A 9,852-nucleotide genomic window follows, 5' to 3' on the forward strand; every position below is an offset into this window, starting at 1 on the left:
TTGCTGGGTTATTAGTTTTGAACACTAGTTTAATCCTAAATACATATATTAAAAGAACATCAATAAAATGAAAAAGCTAACAAATGTTTGTGTGTTTCTGAAATGGCACATTGATAGCTATTTTCCTTTCTTTTTGCTTCATTATCAGACACATATGTTGAAGAAAGAAAATAATGGCTGTTCCACTAAATAAATAGTAGCAATCGGGTCACATTAGTAGCTCTTGGTTTTTCTTAGCCTCCGTTCTCCTACTGTTTTCTCATTCAGTGTTAGCAATCCAAGGGAGGTTGCTGGCAAATAGAAGAATTTTAATATATTCTTCATTTTATTTATATCTTAAGCTATATGGAGATTGATATAATATATCGTGCAGCATATGAATGCCCAAGAAGTGCCGCCCTGCATCAAGAAATGCTCTCATCTTCCATCTGTTCTTTCAATAAAAACTTTAAATCATTTTGACTTGAGGGTTAGGCAGCTGAAGATGTGTCACTTAGACCATCCTTTCTTTTGTCCCCCACCCTTTCCTCCTGTATTTCTTTTGGCATTTCCTAGGCAAACCTATCTTTGAACATTTTATTAGCTGTACACTTTTCATTCACTGCGGTGATGCCGGTGGGCATCAGTCTCCAGCCTGAGTCAGGAGCTTACATGAGCTTCTTTCCACACCTTCCCTGCTTCCTATGAGGATAGCAGTCCCCAGGAAGCCCTTTCCTAATCAGTTGCAGCTGCTCAGAAAAATGAGGCTGCTGCCCACTTGGAAGACTGGCTTTGCCCAGAGCTGACTCCCAGCCTTCCCTCAGTGAATCTGAAAGGTTCTTGGACATCTCAGGGGTCTGCCTCAGGTTCTGCCTGTGGCCCAAATAACAGCTCTAGAAATCTTAAGCAAACAAAATGTTTTGGTACCTTCTCCCACATTCAATTCAAAATAAAAGCCATTTTTAACCGTGAAATAAGCGAGAAGAAGCCCAATAAGGTTCTAATTTTCCTCTTGATTATGTCTTTTTTTTTAATGTCAACTATTAAAATGTCTCCCCAAATTGTTGCCTTTTTTTGTGCCCTACTTTTACTGGTGCTCTAACCATGGTGCCCTCAGTAACACTGCCCATGAGCCCTGAGAGGTAACAGCAGGATGTAAAAGAGTGGTGTCTGTGGACTGGTACTGTCCTGTCTGGAAACTACTTTGAGAGGAGTAGGAGAAGGTGATCAGCATTGTGATCATTGAAGCAGTTTTCCAGAAAAGCATAGGGCTTCCTGGGAGCCAGTTTCCTTTCCATTTTTTGGTCAAGAAGCAACCACAGTTCCATGTTTTCTGCTCGATTTGAAGATTAACAAGGCCATTTTCTGTGTGGGGCATAGATAATGTTTCTTTAGCAGCCCCCCAAGACAGAAGAGTCTAAAATGTCATCTTCCTGGAGAATAGGGGAACGAACAAAGGAAGTTCATTTTGAAAAGGGGTCTGAGGTAAGACTGTTCTGAGAAAGCCCCTTAGCAGGTGGAAAGATGCCTCCTTCCTCTTGGCAGCTCTTGCCTCTTCCCAGTGCTCTCCCTGTAGTAGGAAACTGGCCGAAAAAGAAAGGATGTTCATCACGGAGGACCCTTATGTGGGACGTTTGTAATTCTTCTCGGCAATTCTTCCTGGCAGAACTTCAAGCCTTAAGGGCAACAACAGCAAAGGAGCCGCTGGGGGGCTGCGGCTGGGACTAGGGAAGAGAGATGCTCATAGTCTTCCCTGCTCCTGGATCCAGAAGGAGGGCTGAAGTTTGCTGTAGTTCTAGAGTGATGCATGTGAACAACATGTTAGGGGTGGCAGCGGGGGCGGGTGCTTCCACATTAAATACAATATGGCCACATAAATGGGTCTCTTGTAAGAGCTTTAAGCTATATTGTATTCGCACATTGTAAAGTAAAATTCAGGTTTCTTATTAGGTGTATATATACAAACACATGTGGATGCCAAGAAATAGAGACTTACTTAGAGACTTTAGAGTTTAAATCAACTCTGGTGCTGCTTCACTTTCAAGGTTTCTGGAGACTCCTTCTGCCCCAGGGTGCAATAAATCAAGGGAAATTGATTTTTAGGTTGTTTCGTATGTGAAACGACCCAACGAAAACCGGGAATCTTGTTGTGAAGGTTATCAGGGTGGGATGTGAAGACAGATCCCTGCAGCGTTGATTCTCGCAGCAGGTGGATCATGATGCACACTCCTCTCTCTTCAAGAAGCAGCACTGCCCCCACTGTTTATACAGAGCAGGGAAGAGAAGGGCTTTTATTTTTTCAAGTAAAATTTAAGGTTCCCAAACAGGGTGTGTTTGAAACAGCGCCCTTAGAAGTGGAGGCACTCTCTGGGCCTGGCACGTGTCTTTGTTCCAGAGCAGCACCCGTTCTCCAAAGGCATTGGCAAAGTCTGTTCCACACACACGGTTCCACTGTCAGAAATCTGCGAATCTTAGATTTGTCTCCAGGCAAGACTGGGGAAGAGAGCTCACTACCAGACAAATGGCAATTGGCATGTTGTCTTCCTATGAGCACTTTGAGATCCCACAGCCCCTGGCTAGTGCAAAAGGAACCTCGCCCTCCATTCCTTGCTGACACCTGCCATTTCATCTTTTCTAACATTCAAGCCATGGCTTGAGTTTGTGGATTGGATGTCTATGGTGGAGGAGTGAAAAATCGGTGCTATTTTTTCACTACCATGCAAAAATTAAGACATAATCCTGGATGCCAAAACTATCCCCTCCCCTCATTAAAAAAGTAAGATATTTAAGTCGGGGGTGGAGGGGAGAGAAAGTCTACATCCTATTTCGCCAGTCTCTCTGAAGAGCCTAATTTCTGAGAAATAGGTTGTGGAAGAACCCGTAACTATCTTTAGCCAGAGACTGAGCTATCCCTGGCATGTCCAGCGTACCCTGGACCTCTGGATGCTCTGATGTGTGCTGGGGTGCCCAGGGCACTGGGTTGACCTCTGTCCCCATAAACAGCTTCGAGGTTGGGCTCATGACACAAAACGCACAGATTCACGTGGCTTTCCTTTCTGGCACTGCAGGCATAAAAGACAGTGTTAACCAAGGAATCGTGGACGCTAGAGGAATTGGGAGAGCTTTAACGACCACATCCTCCAAGCAGAAATTTGTATTCAAAAGTGTGAGCTTCGGTGCGCGTTTCAGTGTGAGTGCGCCTGCGTGTGTGTGTGTGTGTGTGTGTGTAGAATGGATGTCGTTACCAAATACCTAAAACGGTATTGGACCGCAAAGAGGTTAAGCCCGGTTGCTTTAGACAGGGATGAGTTGAAAGCACCCAAGAGTTTTTGGGTGGGTATGGCCGTCCATCCATTCGATGGCCTCGCTGATGAGCATAGAAGATGAACCCGGGAGGACTGTCTTTTCCTGGCTGCGAAACCTGACCGATATAGGGGATATTCTAGAAGAAAGAGCTAAGGAGGCCAGGGCGGAACGAGGAAAGTCAGGCGTGGGGGAGATTGAAAGGTAAACTGGTGGGACTGACCCGGCTGGTGGGACTAGTTAGCGAAGCCAAATGTTTGGGTAGGAAGAGAGATCTTGTAGGAGGTACTCCGAGCGACATTCCTGAATTTGGGATGAAAAGAGAAAGCCAGGGAGCTCGGGTTCCCAGCTTCTGGTCTGTTCCTTACCGACCCTAAAATGTATGGCAGAGCTTGTGGGGCAGGCGTGGAGGCGGCGTCCACCCCCACGTGCCCCACGTGCAGCCGCAATCCCACGCGGTTTTCGCAAGCGGCTTGGAGGCAAGCGGGCGTCCCCCCACCCCGCCCACTGCGCCCTGGACCCAAGCCACGCACCGCCAAGGAGTAGCTATGGTGGCACGTGGAGGAGGGGCGGGTAGGCAGGGCGGCACCATCACCCGGACCAGCATCTTGGAGCGGCCAATCTCACTGCTCATATTCTCCTCCCCACCCGTGTGGGAGCCTTGCTGTAATCCCCCGCCTCCCCATCTCAGACTGTGAGGGGCGCACCGGGTGGGGGAATGGGTAAATAACTGGCCCAAGGCCCAGCTTCCCGGTTCTCCCTCCACTTTCCCGCTGCCTGACTGCGCGCCGGGCAACGCAGCCCCTCGGGAACCTGACACAAGGTAATGTGGCCTCCACCCCGTCCCAGGTCTGGCTGCATCCCCTCGAACCCTTGCCTGCCCGGGTCCAAGTGCGGATTTTCTCCCGGAAGGTTAACCACCACCCCCATCCCCTAGCCGGGGCCCGGGAGGAAGAGATGCCCCGGCTCTCCTGTTGACCCCGCCGCAAACGCCGACTTCGAGCGCAGAATACTCCCCAGAGTGTTGGGTTCTTGATACCCAGCCCGGGAGCGCGGAGAGTGAAGGAGGGACCGGGAGGGGAAGGCGGGGACGCGGTGGGTGAACAATCAATGGCTTAGCCTAGTTTCCCCGCAGGAGCTACCGCCCATCCACCGTCTATGCAGGCACCAGCTGGCGGCAGCATCTTTTAGGTACAAGCTGCAGGGAGGCAAAAGCTGGCTGGGGGGCCGGGAGCCCAGGGCACGCCGCGGGACTCCAGCCCCCCTGCTGCGCCCCAGCCTCAAGATGCTCTGGGCTTTATGAGGTTGAGTTACCGCCGAGTCCTCCATTAACACCTCCTCTGATTATTGAGAGGCTGGAAGGGCTGAACGCAGCCTCAGAGCGTTTCTCTGGGCACCGGCCCACGTCTGTGCCCTCTGCCCACCCCTTCTTCCTCCCCCTCCCGATTTGGAAGCATAAACAGAAAATAAAAGACAGGTGGAGAGAGCTAAGGGTCAGAGGTGAGGGAATCAGATCAACTCCAACGGGGTGGGGGAGAGAGAGAAGGGAGAAATTAATTTTCATCCAACGCTTTATTTATTTATTTGGATTAACAGAGGGACCCTCAGCGAGACTCGAGGACTGACCCGCACCTCTGGCCGCCGCCTCCCGCCTTTCCTCGCCGAGAACCGAGTTCTAGTGGGGGAAACGTCTGACATCTGGACCTCAAGGTAAGACCCTGATGGAGATGTTTTAGTCGGAGTAGTTTTCTGTCCTCGGAGTGCGCCCGGACGGCCGGGAGTTTCAGGGACGTCTTGGGAGCCTACCAGAGGAAGGTCCGGCTTTGCTCCAAGCCGAGTCCCTACCTGAGGTCTCCGCGGGAGGAGCGGTTTGGACGCGCCCCACCGGATGGGAGGAGGTGCTTGGGGAAGCCGGGCCGTACCGCCTGGCTGACGCGCGGCTTTTCTCTGCCAGTGCAACCACCATTACGGCGTGATCCACTCCTTTTCCTCCAAGAATGCTGAACGGTACCACTCTAGAGGCAGGTGAGTTATGTGCCAGGTTCCTTGCGATGTTCTCTGCCCCTTGGGCCAGTGCGTATGTAATGTAAGTGTGTGTGCGTGTGTGTGCGCCTTCGCTGGGTGGAACGAAGAGGAGTGTGTGTTTGTCTTAAAAATTAAACCGCGCTTCGTAGGCTCAAAAAAACACATTCGTTTTCAGAGTCTCCTGATAGGATTCCTGAAACCTTCGTTTCCCTCTTTTTGCCTTTCTCTTTGACTGTCTTCGACTTTCCTCAGGATCAGGGTCCGGGGCGCCAGGCAGAGGTCCTGGTTCCACTGATCCTCCAGTAGTCAGTGGCGCAAGGGACGCGCTCCCGACCCTCCCCTGAGCTGCTGGGGATGTCTCTTTCTTGGAAGGGATGGAAGGGGGGCCGAGAAGACACCGTTTCTCACCCGGGTAGGGGTTAACTGGAAACTGGCTTCACCCACATTCTTTTGTTGTTGTTCAGTCCTAACCTAGCGCAGCAGTTTCTGCGCCGGATCTCAGCGGACGCAGTGCGGGACTTCTCCCTTTATTTCTGCGGAGCTGAGGGCAGGCGGCGCAACAAATCTCAGGTAAAAGAGCATCAGATTTCAGAAGCGCTGTATTCTAAACTTGGCGCACGCCCCTTTGGGGAGAAGAGCCCCGGGGCTATAGAGGATAAAGGTTTGAAGGAAGCAAAAGTCGGCGAGAGGCTTTTTGTCACAAAGGGTGAGGGTAGGCAGAGAACGTGAGAAGGGGCAGGGCCTTGGCCGGGGACTACCGCCCAGCGAGAGACTGGCAAGGGTGTGCAGCTGGAGCGTGGCCTCGGGTGCCCCTTTCCAGGCAGCCGAACTCCGCCTGTCCCAGCTCTGCTTGGCTCACTTCCATTTGTCTTGAGGGAGGCCCCTCTAGTAGAACTGAATCAGAAGTGCGCCCGTGTAGCAGCCTCAGTATAGATCTGCCCACCTAGGTGTAGGGGGAAGTTTTACACATAGAGTATTTCAGTCTCCACTATCTGGAGAAAGGCCCCAGCGTGTCCTGGCCATCCTCTCACCTTCCATCCAGCGCAGCCCGGGCATCCAGGGACAGGTGGCATGGCACTGAACGCATGGTTCCGAGCCTCAGGATGACGCTGACGTTTCACTGAGCCTTGGGGTGCTCAGGACACGGCCAGAAGCTGGATGCTGTTTTAAGAGTCTCGCCTTTCAAACCAAAGGGGCTTCTTAACCAGCTTAACAGGGTCTGGAGGAAAGGTAACACCTCCTTCTTTAAAGGGCAAACTTAGAGGCACAGAATCATGGCCTCCAAAAGTCAGGTAGAAAGAGACCTTAAGTCACCTTTGCTCTCAAAAGATGCACGTTTGTCGGGTTACTTCTTCCCTCTCAACCCTAACTGTCCTGTGGGTTTAATTTCCCTTTCCTCTCCCCTGGGGAGTTCTACTGGGCTCAGGTTCTTTGCCCAGGTAGACCCACCTGAGCCCGCGACAAGGGCGCTGCAGTCTTCTTGACCTTCATAGAGATTCTGAGATCTCGAACTCTCAGTTCCACCTACTATGCTCCACTATAGTCTGGCTGTCCACTTTCCTAAAAGTGGCAACAGTAGCGGGATGGGTGCTGTCAGAATAGAAAGGAAAGAAAGCTTAGTGGACTGCGTGTGCTCAATTGTGAGGGAGAGTAGTGTTGGTCAAGGGACCTGCCCCATTATTCCTGGTAGAGCTCTGAATTTAGAGGAGACTTAAGATCCTATCCCCGATGCAGGTTAGAGAGAACCACATGCACCTGTCCCATCAAGTGAGGAAGTGGCGCAGCCCAGGAACTGAAAAAATGAACACTCTAATTTTTATAGAACACTTGCAGGCCATTCAGACTAGATTTTTTTTTTTTTTTTTTTTTTTTTTTTTTTTTTTTTTTTTTTTTTTGTGGTCACCAGCCACCGGGCCTCAGCCCCTCTGCTGGAGAGGTGAAAGGAGTACAAAGATGCTCTCTTTATTTAAAGTGCTTAACGTCCTTTGAGAATGAGGAGCGGGGAGCTCTTAGGCAATCTCTCTTGGGGACTCCAAGACAAAAAGTAGAAAACCCAGGGTCACACACCCAATTTGAGGGCATTCCTTCCCACTCTTCATGGGCTTCCTCCTTAGGAACTATGAGAGGAGGCAGGTCTGGACCCATGGGGACCTATTTCTGCAGAGCTAACAAGGACCTCCCAAACTCCAGCAGACCCCCACCCCACCCCCAGCTTTCTCCAGACTTCCTGCATTTGCCGCGAAGGAAGAATCCTGGCAGTTTGCTTCTTTACAGGAAGTAGCAAATGCCACTGAATGCAGGAACTTATAACCTGAGTTTTATAAGAGCAACAATAGCTAGGATTCAACTTGGAAACTGATTGCAGAAGGTGTTCTGCCTCGCCTGTATCTAGATGATTAACAAATACGTGTGGAATCGAAGAATGAATGGATGATTGGAGGGCTTACAAAACCTCTGTGTTTGGCTTCCCTGGAGACTGTAAAGTTCTGGCTTTTTCCTGGAGTTGTTTAACTTTCCCTGCATGCAGTCTCCAAAGTTTTATCTCTTGCAAGGAAACAGTGGTATTCTTGCGTTCTTTGTTGTTGATTTTGCTGAGTAAGGGCAATATGCAACAAGAACCAAAACTAATTTCAAATACCCCCATTTGGGCATTGGGAGAGGGTTTAGCACAGAAACTAGACAAAGTCAGTTGAAGTCCTGTATTTACTTTTTGCTTGGAGCTTCCTTGGGTGAATTGACTGAGGGGATTTCTCAGAGACTCCTCCTCCTCCTACTCCTCCTCCTCTTTCTCCCTCTCCTCCTCCAGCTCTGAGTCAGTTTAGCCTCTGACTTGTGTGAAGGCAATCTGCCCCTTTGTGAGAGGACCTGCTGTCTCTGAAAGGACTGCTGCCCCCAGCCCCTCCTCAGGGCCCTTCTTGTGTGCACGTGGGTTTGAAAAGCTCATTGATTCCCATCCAAAGGGGCTAATTACATTACTTACAGTAAATAGCAGCCCTGCTGTCAGGTATAGCTGCCAAAGTAAGGAGGAGGGGGATGTCTCCAGCTTAGTTCACTTGATTGGCTTCATTTTTGTGTGAAATTGTGTTTTATGAGCTGCATTCTGGCACCCGGAGGACCTAAACTGCGTCCAGTCTGCAAATAACATTATTTTTGACCCTGAGAAAAAAGGAGGGGAAGCAGTAGAGTCTTGAGTTTCATGGAAGAGGCCACTCCAGCAGCCTCAAAAGGCAACGCTTTGGGACAGGAAGTCAGGCTGCTGCACCAGGGGCCGCTTCCTCCCTCGCTTTATTTCTGCCTTCCTTCCTTTCCCTTCTTCTCATCCTCTCCCTTCCTTTTTTCTTTCTTTCTTCTCTCCCTCCCTTCCTCCCTCTTTCCCTGGATTTTCTCCCATGGTCTTTCTAGCTTTGGCCACAGTTCCCTGTCGGGCTCCCCCGGGCGGAGGGAAGCGGGTCTGCGGCTGGGCGGCTCTTCTGAGGTGTCTAGGATGTGCCAGGACACAGGCACCGCAGTCCTGGGAAAGGCGGCGGGAAGTAGTGGGGAACGCAGGCTGATGACCCGGACGAAAGGAGCAGAGAGCGGCCTGCGCGTCCTCCTCCCTGGGTAAAGCCACGCTGGTTGCTGCCGCAGCGCTGTGCTTCGGGCCCCTAGGGGGCCTGTGGCCGTTTGAATGAATCGACAATATAAGAGTATTGTGGACACTTTTTAATGGGGCCGGGGAGGGGCCGCCGCTAACGGGAACAGAGGGCGACAGAACAATCCCACCTCTTGTGAGGAGCAGGTCTGCCATTCTGCTTGTCCGTTCTCACCTTCCCCTCCTCCAAGGCAAAGAGTCCCTTTCACACCCTTCTGAGTGTGCGGGTGCGCCCAGTTTTACAAGTCCACTGTCCTGCCAGGGTAGTGGGAGCAGCACGCGATGGGGCTAGCGCCCAGTCCTGCGGGGCAGGCGCCAAGCTCCCGGGAGGCCCCAAGTCGCTTCCTATATTGGCAAGTTTCAAATGAGACATTAGAATCTCCGGCAGCCTTCCTTCAAACCTGAACCTGGGAAAAGAATAAGCCGCCCTATGGCCAAGGCTCAATTGCATACCCATGTGTACAAGTCCGTGCCCTGTCCCATACACTCTGCTTTTCTCAAAGAAAATTGTTTTGCCAAAAGTAACCCTGCGAAATGTAGACGCTCCAAACGCCCTTTCCACTTTGGATGAAGCCCGCACCTAGTAGGGTCTCCAGCCCTCAAGGAGGTGAGGCAAAGACCTGCATTGTCAGACAGCTGCTTTTAAAAGTGGATTGAGGAAGATGGGATGGGGAGGAGAGGAGCCAACATTATCTCCACTTCAGTGAAGTGCTTACATTTCTGCGCAATATTTATGCATTTCTGGTGACAGTCCTGCAGGCTGGGGATGAAAAAGTCCACAAGGAGCAAACCCAAAGTTTGAAGTTGATATTCTGTGTGTCCTGAGCCAAGGTCTGATCTTGAACTCGGATCAAATAGGCGGGCTCTAGGCCTCCTGCACCAGGGCGGGGACAAGAGCTCCTTTTCCCCTTTAA

Source organism: Macaca nemestrina, chromosome 1 (assembly GCF_043159975.1).
Source record: "Macaca nemestrina isolate mMacNem1 chromosome 1, mMacNem.hap1, whole genome shotgun sequence".
Taxonomy (NCBI): domain Eukaryota; kingdom Metazoa; phylum Chordata; class Mammalia; order Primates; family Cercopithecidae; genus Macaca; species Macaca nemestrina.